At 40.7% G+C, this 15,406-nt stretch overlaps 1 protein-coding gene and 1 pseudogene across 2 annotated transcripts in view; one reads left to right on the top strand and one right to left on the bottom strand.

Moving 5' to 3' along the window:
• PCED1B (PC-esterase domain containing 1B) overlaps positions 1-15,406 on the bottom strand; it is a 166,053-nt gene that overhangs the window by 32,777 nt on the left and 117,870 nt on the right. The gene's annotated exons all lie outside the window — the stretch shown is intronic.
• Positions 1,391-15,406, top strand: part of LOC119618197 (interferon-induced transmembrane protein 3 pseudogene) — an 85,221-nt pseudogene continuing 71,205 nt past the window's right edge.

Here is a 15,406-nt window from a genome sequence, read left to right as displayed (position 1 = left end):
ATCTTGGCTCACTGCAGCCTCCACCTCCTGGGTTCAAGCGATTCTTGTGCCTCGGTCTCCCAAGTAGCTAGGATTAAAGGTATGCACCACCACACCCAGTCAATTTTTGTATTTTCAGTAGAGGTAGGGTTTCACCATGTTGGCTAGGCTGGTCTTGAACTCCTGACCTCAGGTGATCTGCCTGCCTCGGCCTCTCAGAGTGCTGGGATTACAGGCATGAGCCACCAAGCCCGGCCTGAAATACATTTAAATAAATGAAGATGGAGAATCAGACATTGGTTTCATTTATCTGAATCTGGTGCAGTTTAATTGTAAATCTTAGAATCATATGTCAGTATTCTATTTTGTTAGTCATGATTTCTAAGTGTTACATAACTGTGGCCCCAGCCACTTTATATTTTGGTATCATGACAAAAGACTGATTGTGGTTATTTTCTACCTATGCATTTATTCTTAGTGATATATGCTGGTTAAATTATGGGATAGTTTTAAAATACATGACAAAAATAGCTAAGAGTAAAGAAATGTCTTTGTTTCCGGTTGAATAAAATGACTACGCAAGGTTCCAATTTAAAATAAATTCTAAACGAATCATGTTATTTTCCAAAACTGCTCCTCCTCTCAGAAGATGAAATCAATATCTACCCGGTTGCCCCAACACAGAAATCTCAAGATCATCTGTGACTCCTTCCTCTTCATCTGCCACAAGTAGAGTAGCTTCTATCTCCAAAGCCAATCTTTGATCAGTCCTCTTCCTATAGCCTCTAACTATAGCCTCTGCTTTAGTTCAAATCTAGAATCCTGCTGTGGTGGTGCGGTGGCTTCCAAGTTTATCTTCCCACTAATGTTCCTTTCTTCCTCCAATCCATTCTCTAAACCACAGTCTTGCTCTTTCTGAGACGCAGATCTTATAATTTTACTTCCCTTCATAGGCTGAATTTAACCTGCTAAATCATGTCAAAATTTTTCTGAAGATACCAGCCTTTCTGCCTTAATCAAACACGTTAGCCAAATCCATAGCATTACTGGGATAAAGCCTGAAGATCCCAAATTGATAAGGCATCTGGATTCCCTTTGATAACAGTATTCAATAACAATGAACACCTACTGAGTATACTATTCCAAGCATTTAAAGTGTATTAACTCTTTTTACGAAATCAACAATAATCATTATTGCTACCATTTATTGAGAGCCTGCTTTACCAGGTGTCACATATTCATTTATTCATTATTGTTACCTTTTCTTTTTGAGACGAAATCTTTCTCTGTTGTGCAGGCTGGAGTGCGATGGCATGATCTTGGCTCACTGTAACCTCCACCTCCCGGGTTCAAGTGATTCTCCTGCCTCAGCCTCCCGAGTAGCCGGGATTACAGGGATGTGCCACCACGCCCCAGTAATTTTTATATTTTTAGTGGAGGAGGGGTTTTGCTACGTTGGCCAGGCTGGTCTCAGGTGTTCCTCAGGTGTTCCTTCTGCCTTCGGGGTTACAGGTGAGCCTATTGTTACCTTTAAAACCACCCCGAAGGGTAGCTCTTACTGTCTCTGTGAGGAATACTGGAAAAGGGAAAGGACTTCCTGGAGGGCTGGTTCTGCCTGAAGCCAATCAGCTGACACTAAGCAGTGAAGCCAGAATCTAAGGTCTCTCTGCCTGCCCTGGTCTTTGCTCACCCTGACACCAGACACCTCACTGTGTCCTGAGCAGCACAGATGCCACACCCACAGTGTCACATAGAGAAGGGTGATGTAAATGAAAATTAAAACACTGTGACAAAGTCAAGGAGGGCATTTGTTTTTGTTGTTGTTGTTATTTTTGGTAGAGACAGGGTCTCACTATGTTGACCAGGCTAGGCTGGTCTCGAACTCCTGGGCTTAAGCAATCTGCCTGCCTCAGCCTCTCAAAATGTTGGGATTACAGCCATGAACCACTGCACCCGGCCAGTGTCAGGCTTTGTTCCCTACAAGTCAAATCAAAACAGCCAGCAAGCTGGGTTCCACCGGGTGGCTCACGCCTGTAAACCCAGCAGTTTAGGGGCCCAAGGTGGAAGGATTGCTTGAGCCCAGGAGTTTGAAACCAGTCTAGGCAACATAGCGAGACCCCGTCTATACAAAAATAAAAATAGGCTGGGCAGGGTGACTCATGCTTATAATCCCAGTACTTTGGGAGGCTGAGGGGGGTGCATCACCTGAGGTCAGGAGTTCCAGACCAACCTGGCTAACATGGAGAAACCCTGTCTCTACTAAAAATACAGAAATTAGCCAAGTGTGGTGGTGCATGCCTGTAGTCCCAGTTACTCGGGAGGCTGAGACAGGAGAATCGCTTGAACCTGGGAGGTGGAGGTTGCTGTGAGCCGAGATTGTGATACTGCACTCCAGCCCGGGTGACAGAGTGAGACTCCGTCTCAAAAAAATAAAATAAAAATAAAAAAGTAGCCGAGGGTGGTGGTGTGTGCTATACTCAGCTACTCAGGAGGCTGAGGTGGGAGGATCACCTGAGCCCAGGAAGTCAAGTCTGCAGTGAGCTATGATTGTGCCACTGCACTCCAGCCTGGGAGAGGAGACCCTGTCTCAAAACAAACGAACAAACAAAAACCGAAATCACTAAGTTTATCCCCCAGCACCAAGTCTGTCCCTTAACAGTATGGCTGCTTTGAGTTCAGGCATGTGTCTAAGGCAGCTGGTTCAGAGACCTTGACACCTGGTGGAGTCACAGAATGAAGACCCTGGGAAAATTTCTTATAGCTCATTTATTTAAAGCTTTACAATTGTTTACACTGCTCAGGAAAATAAGAGAAAAAAAAAAAAAAAACGGCCGGGCGCGGTGGCTCAAGCCTGTAATCCCAGCACTTTGGGAGGCCGAGACGGGCGGATCACGAGGTCAGGAGATCGAGACCATCCTGGCTAACACGGTGAAACCCCGTCTCTACTAAAAACACAAAAAACTAGCCGGGCGAGGTGGCGGGCGCCTGTAGTCCCAGCTACTCGGGAGGCTGAGGCAGGAGAATGGCGTAAACCCGGGAGGCGGAGCTTGCAGTGAGCTGAGATCCGGCCACTGCACTCCAGCCCGGGCGACAGAGCAAGACTCCGTCTCAAAAAAAAAAAAAAAAAAAAAAAAAAAACCCAAAACCGAACAAACTATGGGTGTTCAGAGAGCTGTGTTAGCCCACAAAGTTCAAAGGAGAAACTGTCATTCACAGAGCTTGATTAACCAGACTTAAATTTCAGGAGGAAGTAAGCTATGAAAAATCTGTATCCTTTGCCTGTCATATGCTTAGTTTGTTAAAGAAAACTAGAGAAGGAGCTTGTTATTCTTTAAATAGAAAAGCTTTAAATCAAAAAAGCCCTGAAATGTTTTATCTGAATAAGTTCTCTCAGCAGGTATCTTAAGAATAATTGATTCTAGTCAGGTCTTAGGGGCCAAGACCCAGATCACAAGGCTGGTGCAAGTTCTTTAAGTTGTGATTGTATCTGACAAAGAGGAATGCATACTTACATATTTGTGTAAGGAAGATTTCCTTATTGTCATTTCCTTCCATGACAATAGGTCCTGAAAGGATATTCCCTCAAGGCTCTGAGCTAGAGACCACAGGGTAAGTCTACATGCTCTTCTCCTAATAAGATTTTGGTAACATCTGATTGTTTGCTAAAATCCCATCTAAGCCCCTTCCTGCTTGGTCCACAAAAGCAAAGAGGAAGGAAGGGAGGTCAGTGGGCATACACACTGTCACCCATGCTAAGAGAAAAGGTAGTTGAGAGCTCTGCTTGCCCACAGGCCCATCTGCTGGGTCATCCTTGTCCTATCAGGAGAGAAACAGCACTTCCTTTCCTCAGTGGGACTGGGAGGAGGCAGCAGCCTTAGGTAGCTGGAAGGTGTGCCCCTGGGCCTCAGACAGCTCAGGGGAGGTGGCACAGGGCTTCCTCTTTCATAGAGCTAATTAGGTTCTTATCTGTGCTACCAGATGAGCCCAGCTGCCAGCTCCTTGCTTCATCTCAACCAATCCAACAGGCTATTCAAACCAACACTGATATTATCCCAGCAATTTGTTTTACATATTTTGGACAAACATTTAAAGTAATGTAGTCCTCCATCTGTCACCTTCAGGCTAAAGTCCTTTATTTTCTTGGTGCATTGACCATGGGGCTCCATCTAGGTCCTGAAAGGATATTCCCTCAAGGCCCTGAGCTAGAGACCACAGGATAATTCTCTTCTCCTAATAAGATTTTGGTAACATCTGATTGTTTGCTAAAATCCCCTTCAAAGCCCCTTCTACCTGGGCAGAGCCAGCCAAGTTGAGTTCAGCTTCAGTTGGATGCATATGTCAAAGTCCCTGGCCATTTGAATAGCCTTTACCTAAGGCAAGAGCAAATGCTGGCTAAACCATCTAATCACCATTTATTTATGTTGGTAGTGTTGGGATTTGAGAGCACAGAGTGGAAGGTAGAAACAGGGTAGTGTCTGTAACTACTGTCAGGTCTACTTCCTCACTTTCCTTTTTAACACACAAGGTCCTTAAAATAACCTTGGATTTTTTTTTTTTTCAGAGGCAAGGGAATGTAGAGATGGGGTTTCGCTATATTGACGAGGCTGGTCTCAAGTGATCCTCCTGCCTCAGTCCCCCAAAGAAAATCTAGGATTTAAAAAATGATCAATTCATATAAAGAGAGACTGAAAAAAATGGAAGTGAACTTTTGCCTTGTCCCCAGCAGGCTGAGGAATTACCAAGGAGGCAGGGGGTGGAGCAAAACACACCAAGCCTGATACCAATCATTGACAATATTATGGTTAGTACTTACTGAGTGCTGACTATGGTTGAAACTGCCCTTGCAAAATTATGACTGAGACAGTGAGAGATCTAACTTAACCAACGCTATCTTGCCTCTAACCTCCAAGCTGTCCTTGTTCATTCCTGGGTGTAGGCTGAACTAACTTTGGGAGAAATTTAGTTTATAGTAAAACAAAGATGATAACAGCCCTTTCCCAAAGCAGACCTCCTTCTTGTCTGGGGACTAGATGGCCTTTGTAGGATTAACATGAACCACAGATTAGAAATTATGGATAGGAGTCATGCAGCTGGAGGCTCCAAGATTCTGACCCTCCCTAAACTGCTCCTACGATCAATGCTTGAGATATTTTGCAGACCCTGCATGTGATGGATCAGCTGACATCATCCAGTTCGGTAAACTGGTTCATCTGATCTTGTGCCCTGCACCCAGGAACTGACTCAGCGCAAGAAGACAGCTTTGACTCCTTCTGATTTCATCCCTAACCAATCAGCACTCCTAGCTCACTGGCTTCCTCCAACCCACCAAATTGTCCTTAAAAACTCTGCTCTCCAAATGCTGGGGGAGACTGATTTTCGTAATAATAAAACTCTGGTCTCCCACACAGTTGGCTCTTCGTGAATTACTCTTTCTCTATTCCAATTCCCTTACTTTGGTGAATTGGCTCTGTCTAGGCAGTGGGCAAGGTGAACCCCTTAGGCGGTCACATGGTTATTGACCCTTCTTTTTCCTTCCTTCCTTCCTCTCTCTCTCTCTCTTTTCCTCTCTCCTCTTCTCCCTCCTTCCCTCTCTTTATTTCTTTCCTCCTATTCATAAAAAACTATTGAAACTGCCTTTGCAAAAATTACAACTAAGAAAATTATGTCAGTGAAAGAAATGTGACCTAACTGACTCGACCTTGCTTCTAATTTCCAAGTTGTTACACCATTCCTGGGTATAGGCTAAACTAACTTTGGGAGGAACTTAGTTTATAGTATAACTTTGAAACAAAGACGATAACAGCGCTTTGCCAAAACAAACCACCTTCCTACCTGAATACTAGACTGCCTTTGCAGGACCACCACATTAGCTACCAGATTATAAATTATGGTTTAGGAGTCATGCAGCTGGAGGCTGCAGGATTCTGAACCTTTCCAAATTGCTCCTGGGGATAACGTCACTATAATAAAACCTAAGATCAGTGCTTGAAGTATTTTGTAGACCCTGTACTCCATGGATCAGCTGGCACCACCCAGATCCATAAACTGGCTCATCTGATCTTGTGGCCTCCATCCATGAACTGATTCAGCGCATGAGGACAGCTTAGACTTTTCATGATTTCATCTCTGAACTGATCCATTAGCGCTCCCCACTTTCCAACCCCCTACCCATCAAATTATCCTTAAAATCTCTGATCCCTGAACTCTGGAGAGGCTGATTTGAATAATAATAAAACTTCAGTCTCCCATACTGTGGCTCTCCATGAATTACACTTTCTCTGTTGCAATTCCCCTGTCTTAATAAACTGCCTCTGTTTAGGCAGTGGGCAAGAAGAACCTGTTAGGTGATTACACTAGTGGCTAAATTAGTTTATGGTTACAGTATTTACATATAACCTCAATTACAAGGAAAATTAAATGATTATGGAGGCAACTGAGCTAGAGTATCCAGATTCTCTTATACTAAGAGTCACTGAGTATATAGTATTTATTGCTAAATTAGAAAGAAATGTTATGGCCCATCTGTAGACAATAAGGCAAATTCAGAGGAGCAATTAAGAGCCACCCAGAACCTTTACTTTTAGATGCATGACCTGCCTCCCCTGGTCTGTAGGCAGTGGAGGATTAAGGAAACAAGGCACAAGGTAGCCCTGGGAGTAAATTAACAGCATAATACACACTTCAAGAACACCCAGAGGTCTGTGAGTGAGACCAGGAGTTGCAAAGTTAAATGGCTGTAGGGACCAGACATGAGACATAAACAAGTAAATGAGCAGTGTTTGTTCTTTGTACATAGATTCACTTTGCATGGTGAATGGAAGCTTAATATGCTTCCATGTTTAATATGCAAGTATCAGGAAGTGAAGGACCTCTTCAAGAAGAACTATAAACCACTGCTCAAAGAAATTAGAGAGGACACAAACAAATGGAAAAGCATTCCATGCTCATGGATAGGAAGAATCAATATCATGAAAATGACCATACTGCCCAAAGCAATTTATAGATTCAATGCTATTCCCATTAAACTACCATTGACATTCTTCATAGAATTAGAAAAAAAAAATTAAAATTCATATGGGGGTTGGGCATGGTGGCTCACACTTGTAATTCCAGCACTTTGGGAGGCCGAAGCAGGCAGATCATTTAAAAGTCAGGAGTTCGAGACCAGCTTGACCAACATGGCTAAACCCTGTCTCTACTAAGAATACAAAAATTAGCCAGGCATGATGGCACATGCCTGTAGTCTCAGCTACTTGGGAGGCTGAGGTGGAGGATCGTTTGAGCCTGGGAGGCGGAGGCTACTTTTAAAAAGTCAAAAAACAACAGATACTGGTGAGGTTGCGGGGAAAAAGAAATGCTTTTACACTGTTGGTGGGAGTATAAATTAGTTCAACCATTGTGGAAGAGAGTGTGGTGATTCCTCAAAGACCTAGAGGCAGAAATACCATTAGACCCAGTAATCCCATTACCGGGTATATACTCAAAGGAATATAAATCATTCTATTATAAAGACACATGCATATGTATCTTCATTGCGGCACTATTAACAATAGCAAATAAATGAAATCCACCTAAATGCCCATCAGTAATAGACTGGATAAAGAAAATATGGTACATATACACTGTGGAATACTATGCAGCCATAAAAAGGAATGAGATAATGTCTTTTGCAAGGACAGAGATGGAGTTGGAGGCCATTATTCTTAGCAAACTAATGCAGGAACAGAAAACCAAATATTGCATGTTCTCACTTATAAGTGGGAGCTAAATGTTAAGAACCCATGGATACCAAGGGTAGGGAACAACACACACTGCGGCCTGTCGGAGGGTGAGAGGTGGGAGGATGGAGAGTATCAGGAAGAATTTCTAGTGGATGCTGGGCTTAATACCTGGGTGATGGGATGATCTGTGCAGCAAATGACAATGGCCCATGTTTACCTATGCAACGAAACTGCACATCCTGCATATGTACCCCTGAACTTAAAAGTTGGAAATAAAATATTTTAAAAAATTAAAAAAAGAAAAGAGAAGACTGGGCACGGTGGCTCATGCCTGTAATCCCAGCACTTTGGGAGGCCGAGGCAGATGGATCATCTGAGGTCAGGAGTTTGAGACCAGCCTGGCCAACATGGTGAAACTCCGTCTCTACTAAAAATACAAAAATTAGCAGGACGTGGTGGCTGGTGCCTGTAGTCCTAGTTACTTGGCGGGTGAGGCAGGAGAATCTTTTGAATCCAAGAGACAGAGGTTGCAGTGAGCCGAGATCATGCCACTTCACTCCAGCCCGGGCAACAGAGCTGGACTCTGCCTCAGGAAAAAAAAAAAAAAAAAAAAGGAAAGAAAGAAAGAACAGAGAAGTACTTCTTTATCACAAAGAATATACAGAGGTGAAAGTATGGTGGCAAATGAAAATTAATAACCTCAGTGTTGGGAACAATTGGGATTAGTGAGGATTGTGGCAAACTGGAGACCACATGTATCATTTAAGAGCACAGTGGTCACTCTGCTTTAGCAGATTACTTCATGAGGGAATATGGCTTTAAATTGCCAAAATTCCAATTTTTCAAAAATAAAAAAACTGTGAATATATATTTTTGGTCAGGCGCGGTGGTTCACGCCTGTAATCTCAGCACTTTGGGAGGCCACAGCAGGCGGATCACGAGGTCAGGAGTTCAAGACCAGCCTGGCCAACATGGTGAAACCCCGTATCTACTAAAACAGTAAGTCAGGCATGATGGCGGGTGCCTATAATCCCAGCTACTCGGGAGGCTGAGGCAGGAGAATTGCTTGAACTCGGGAGGTGGAGGTTGCAGTGAGCCGAGATCGCACCACTGCACTCCAGCCTGGGTAACAAAGCGAGACTCAGTCTCAAAAAAAAAAAAAAGTATATATATGCACATATACATACATACATACATACATACATATATATATATGAGCTGCATCCCGCTTTTTAAACATTTCCTCAAATAAAAAGGTACTGCATAGGTAAAACCAAACAGTTTTGCAGCTTTGCAATTTTTTTCTTTTTTCCTTTTTTTAAACTTATGTCTAGACCCGAAGGAGTCAAATTCAGGCAAATATCTGGGAATCAGGGACCACACAGAATCAGATCAAACTGGGGCTGTGTGTAGAAGACATGTGAGTAGTGAGGACTGCAGAAGCTATGGAAGAACTAGAGACAGAAAGTTCTGAAACTATCTTCGCCTTAGGAACAGACTTTTTCTTCTAGCTGTAGCAAAAACCAGTAATGGTTTCCCAGGCAACATCCAGTCTGGCATAACCTGGAAGTTCATGTGTTTCTGCAATGCAGTATCATCTCTTGATGGGCAAATTTTGACATAATTTTCCAGACTTTTAACCAATCCAGGAATGGAAGCTTAGAATGTTCTACTGAGTACCAACTCCCTGTCGTGGCAAATATTAACCCTTCTGTTATGTGCAAAGAGCTCTTAATGAATTCTCATTATCTTAGTAGCACATTAGAATCAGGTTCTCAAAGCCTGAATGCTTCATAAGTATTCTCTAGGTGATATTTATATTTTATTTGTGGTGCTTACAATGAATATAGATAATTGTATATTTGTAACATCAATATACTAACTAATGTGGTACTTGACCTAAATGGCTTTAAATATTTCTTCGTAATTGGGCAGAGCTTAGTGGCCTGTTTTCAGATAGATGCTCAGGTTTACACACACGACTCCTCAAAGACAGACTTAAAAATATTTGCTTCCAGGCCTGGTGCATTGGCTCACACCTGTAATTACAGCACTTTGGGAGGCCAAGACGGGCAGATCACTTGAGCTCAGAAGTTCAAGACCAGCCTGGGCAACATGGTGAGACCCCCATCTCTACAAAAATACAAAAAATTAGCTCTGTGTGGTTGCGCACACCTGTAGTCTCAGCTACTCAGGAGGCTGAGGTGGTAGGATCACCTAACCCTGGGAGGTTGAGGCTGCAGCGAGCCAAGATCGCACCACTGCATTCCAGCCTGAATGATACAGTGAGACCTTGTCTTAAAAAAAAAAAGAAAAAAAGAAAAAAAAATTCTTCCTTTGTTAAGGAATAACAATCAAATACTGCTGGGTAGTGTCAATAACCATACTATCTGTAACTTTTTAAAAGCCTTTCAAATAACTTCAAACAAACGTCTATATTGTTTTTTAGAACACTGGGGAAATAGAATTTAAATGGACAACTGTGTCTTTTAATCCACCTTGCATACGTCTGTTATTATTTAAGTCTCATTATTACTTTTTCCATTTACTCTGCAGTGATCTGAACTGACATGGCCTAGTGTTACTGGTCCAGCAAAGCAGTGGAATTCTGTAAGCACACTGCACTAATATCAGCAAGGCATTTGGTGAGGGCATTTGCTGCCAAGTTTTGGGAATTAAGATAGAGCTGCTACAAATATTCAAATGCAGGATTTGGGGTGGTCGTTAAGTCTTTAGCTCATTTGGATAAACGCCAACTCACTTGGGTAAATGGGAGTACGATTGCTGGATTCTATGTTAAGACTAAGTTTCATGTTGTAAGAAGCTGCCAATCTGTCTTTTGAAGTGGCTGTGGCATTTTTCATTTCTACCAGCAACAAATGAGAGTTCTTGTTGCTCCACATCCTCACCAGTATTTGGTGTTGTCAGTGTTCCTGATTTTCTAACCATTCTAATAGGGGTGTAACAGTACCTCATTGTTTTAGTTTGTAATTCCCTAATGACATATGATATTGAGTATTTTTTCATGTGCTTATTTGCCATCCGTCTGTCTTTTGGTGAGGTGTCTATTCAGGTCTTTTGACCATTTTTTTAACTTGGGTTGTTTGCTTTCATATTGTTGAATATTAACACTTTACATATTTTGGATAAACTTTTTTTTTTTTTTTTTTTTTTTTTTTGAGGCAAGATCTGTCTCTATAGCCCAGGCTGGAGTGCAGTGGTGTGAACTTGGTTCACTGCAACCTTCCAGGGCTCAAGTCATCCTCCCACCTCAGCCTTCTGAGTAGCTGGGACTATAGGCTTGTGCCACCATGCCTGGCTAATTTTCATATTTTTTTGTATTGTAGTGATGCGGTTTCACCATGTTGCCCAGGCTGATATTTTAGATAATACTTCTTAATCAGATGTATTTGCAAATATTTTCTCCCTGTCTATGGCTTGCCCTTTTATTTTCCTAACAGTATCTTTTGTCAAGCTGAAATTCTTAGTTTTATTGAAGTCTCACTTATCAATTTTTCTTTCATGGATTGTGCTTTTGGTGTTGAATCTACAAATTCACAACTAAACACAAGGTCACCTAGAGTTTCTCCTGTTATCTTTTAGGAGTTTTGTAGTTTTATATTTTACATTTAAGTCTATAATCCACTTTGAGTTAATTTTTGTGAAAGGTGCAAAGTCTATGTTAGATTAATTTTTTTTCTTATTTTGCATGTGGATGTCCTGTTGTTCTAGAACCATTTGTTGAAAAGATTAGTCTTTCTCTATTGAATTGCCTTTGCTCCTTTGTCAAAGATCAATTGACTGTATTTATATAGGTTTATTGTTTTATTTGTCTTTTCCTTCACAAATGCCACACTGTCTTGATCATTATAGCTTTATAGTAACGCTTGATGGCAGATAGCATCAGTCTTTCACCTCTGTTCTTCTACAATATTATGCTGGCTAGTCTGGGTCTTTTGCGTTTTCTTATAAACTTTAGAATAAAATTATTAATATTCATAAAATAACTCACTGGTATTTGAATGTGGATTGTGTTGAATCTATAGATCAAGTTATCAGGAAGAACTGGTAGCATGAGGAATTTGAGTCTTCCTATCCATAAGCATGAAATAGCTCTTCATTTATTTAGTGATTTGATATTTTTCCTCACAGTTTTGTAGTTTTCCTTATATAGGTCCTAAGATTTATACCTAAGTAATTTTTTGGTGCAAATATGAATGGTCTATTTTTGATTTCAAATTCCAGTTGTTCATTGCTTATATATAGGAAAGCAATTACATTTGTATACTAACTTTGTGTTATGTGATCTTGCTATAATTACTTACTATAATAGTTTCAGGATGGTTTTTTGCTGTTGTTGATTCTTTGGGATTTTCCTTCTTTTCTTTTCTTTTCCTTTCATTTCTTTTCTTTTTTCTTTTCCTTTTCTTTTTTTTTGAGATGGAGTTTAGCTCTTGTTGCCCAGGCTGGAGTGCAATGGCACAATCTCAACTCACTGCAACCTCTGCCCCTTGGGTTCAAGAGATTATACTGTTTGGGTCTCCCGAGTAGCTGGGATTACAGGCATGCACCACCATGTCTGGCTAATTTTTTGTATTTTTAGCAGAGACAGGTTTTCACCATGTTGGCCGGGCTGGTCTCAAACTCCTGACCTCAGGTGATCCGCCTGGCTCGGCCTCCCAAAGTGCTGGAATTACAGGCGTGAGCCACTGCGCCTGGCTTCTTTGGGATTTTCAACATAATCACATCATCTGTGAACAAAGTTTTATTTCTTTCTTCCTTCTCAATCTGTTTACCTTGCTTTTTGTTTGTTTGTTTGTTTGTTTTTTGGTCTTATTGCATTAGTTAGGACTTCCAGCACAATGCTGAATAGAAGTAGTGAGAGGGAGGGGACACCCTTGCCTTGTTTTTGATCATAGGGAGAAAGAATCTAGTTTCCTAACATTAAGCATGATGTTAGGTGTAGTTAGTTTGCAGTTATCCTTTATGAAGTTGAGATCCAGTTTCCCTCTGCTCCTAGTTTGTTGAGAGTTTTTTTTCTCTAAACTATGAATGAGTGCTGGATTTTGTCAAGTGCTTTTCTGCATCTGTTGATATAAGCATATAAATTTTTCTTCCTTAGCCTATTGATATGATAAATTACATTAATTGATTTTCAAATCAATTGAACCACTCTGTATACCTGGAATAAAATACATTTGGTTGTGGTGGACAATTCTTATACATTGTCAGATTTCATTTGTTAATATTTTGTTGAGAATTTCTGGATTTATGATTGTGAAAGATATGAGTCTGTAGTTTTCCTTTCTTTTAACGTCTTTGTCTGATTTTGGTATAGGATTAATGCTAGCCTCACAGAATGAGTTAAGTGTTTCCTTCACTTCTATTTTCTGGAAGAAACAGTAGAGAATTGGTATTATTTCTGCCTTAAATATTCAGTAGAATTAGCCAGTGAACCTATCTGGGCCTTGTACTTTCTGTTTTAGATGGTTATTAATTATCAGTTAAATTTCTTTTATATATTTTGGCTAATTCAGATTATCTGTTTCTCTTTGTGTGGGTTTCAGTAGACTGTGTCTTTCTAGAAAATGTTCTATTTTCATATAAATGATCATATTTGTGGGCATAGAGTTGTGACTAATATTCCTTTAATATTCTTTTAATGTCCATGGATCAGTAACAATGGCCCCTTTTTCATTTCTGATATTAGTAATTTACGTCTTTTCCCTTTTTTTGTATGTAATTGTATTTTATTTTATTATTTATTTATTTATTTACTTTTTTTGAGACGGAGTTTCACTCTTGTTGCCCAGGCTGGAGTGCAATGGTGTGATCTCGACTCACTACAACCTCTACCTTTTGGGTTTAAGCGATCCTCCTGCCTTAGCCTCCTGAGTAGCTGGGATTACAGGCGTCCACCACAATGCTCAGCTAATTTTTTGTATTTTTAGTAGAGATGGGGTTTCACCATGTTGGCAGGCTCGTCTCAAACTCCTGACCTCAGGTGATCCACCTGCCTCGGCCTCCCAAAGTGTTGGGATTATAGGCGTGAGTCACTGCGCCTGGCTATCATTGTATTTTAATATGCTTTTTTTTTTTTTTTTTTTTGAGACAGAGTCTTACTCTGTCACCCAGGCTGGAGTGCAGTGGTGCAACCTCGGCTCACTGCATCCTCCGCCTCCCAAGTTCAGGTGATTCTACTGCTTCAGCCTCCTGAGTAGCTGGGATTACAGGTGCCTGCCACCATGTCCGGCTAATTTTTGTATTTTTAGTAGAGATGGGGTTTCACCATATTGGCCACACTGGTCTATCATCTGTTTTTTTTTTTTTTAAATAAACTGTCAATTTGTGTACTTTGCCTACTTTTCTATTTTATCTAAGGAGTATTACATAATTAAGTGTATTAACATTTTGACCTGCCATCCATGCTGCAAATGTTTTTATTTCAGCTTATTATTTTTCTGTTAATTTTATGTTCATATATTTTCATATATAAACTTATTTATTTATTTATTTTTGAGATGGAGTCTTGCTCTGTCGCCCAGGCTGGAGTGCAGAGGCGTGATCTTGGCTCACTGCAACCTCTGTCTCCTGGGTTCAAGCAATTCCCCTATCTCAGACTCCTGAGTAGCTGGGATTACAGGCACCTGCCACCATGCCCAGCTAATTTTTGCAATTTTAGTAGAGACGAGGTTTCACCATGTTGGCCAGGCTGGTCTCTAACTCCTGGCCTCAGGTGATCCACCTGCCTCAGTCTCCCAAAGTGCTGGGATTACAGGCGTGAGTCATGGCGCCCGGCCCATATATATATACTTTAGATGAAGTTTTTCAGTGTTTTTAAATTGTTTCTTCCTTTGCTACTGTGCTAAATAATACCTAACATTTACTGAGCATTTACTGTATGTCAGGCAACATAATGATTTGTATGTATTATGTAAGTTCAGCTTGAACGATCCTTGAGTTAGGTACTATTATCTCCATTTTATGGATCAGAAAACTGAGGCGCAAATAGGTTGAGTATCTTGTTTCTGGTAGGCACATCTAGTAAGTGGCAAGGCTGGGATTTGAAGCTAGTTACTCTAATGCCAGACACTTAACTACAAAGTTCTACTGCCTCCTAGAAAAGCACTCTAAGTTGAAAATGATATTATTTACCTACTTTTTTATGGTTACATATTTTTAAAAAGTTACACACATAAACACTCTACTTTAAAAATGTCTATATATTCAAATTTCGTAACACAGTGTTATATGTAATAGTCTTTGCAAAGTTAAAGGAATTCATTTATTTTGGAACTGAAATTAATACATCACCTGGTTTGACTAATCTTTGGAAAATTCGGCTAATAGAATATTGGAAGGTGTGGGAAGAACTGTAATAGAGACCAGAAAACTAAGCAGTTTTTAAAAAATGCAATAATTAAGTTCAAGAAAAAAGCAAATGGTTAATAAAACATAACCATAACCAGTATACTGTAACATTAAGTTCTGACTGCTATCTGCATGGGCATAATAAAATGAATAATGAATATTTAACTATACATAAAAAGTGAATAGAGGGTGAGGAAATGAAGAATGAAAAAGTGGGAACAGACAACTCTGGTAGACTCAGGTTTGATTTTCTTAGATCTTCCTTACTCACCTCAATGTCTGATATTAAAGTCTACTGGGGCTGCTGTGAGCAATCTTCTTATTTCTGGCCCTTA

This window comes from Chlorocebus sabaeus, chromosome 11 (assembly GCF_047675955.1).
Source record: "Chlorocebus sabaeus isolate Y175 chromosome 11, mChlSab1.0.hap1, whole genome shotgun sequence".
Lineage (NCBI taxonomy): Eukaryota > Metazoa > Chordata > Mammalia > Primates > Cercopithecidae > Chlorocebus > Chlorocebus sabaeus.
This window is presented reverse-complemented; position numbering and strand designations above follow the sequence as displayed.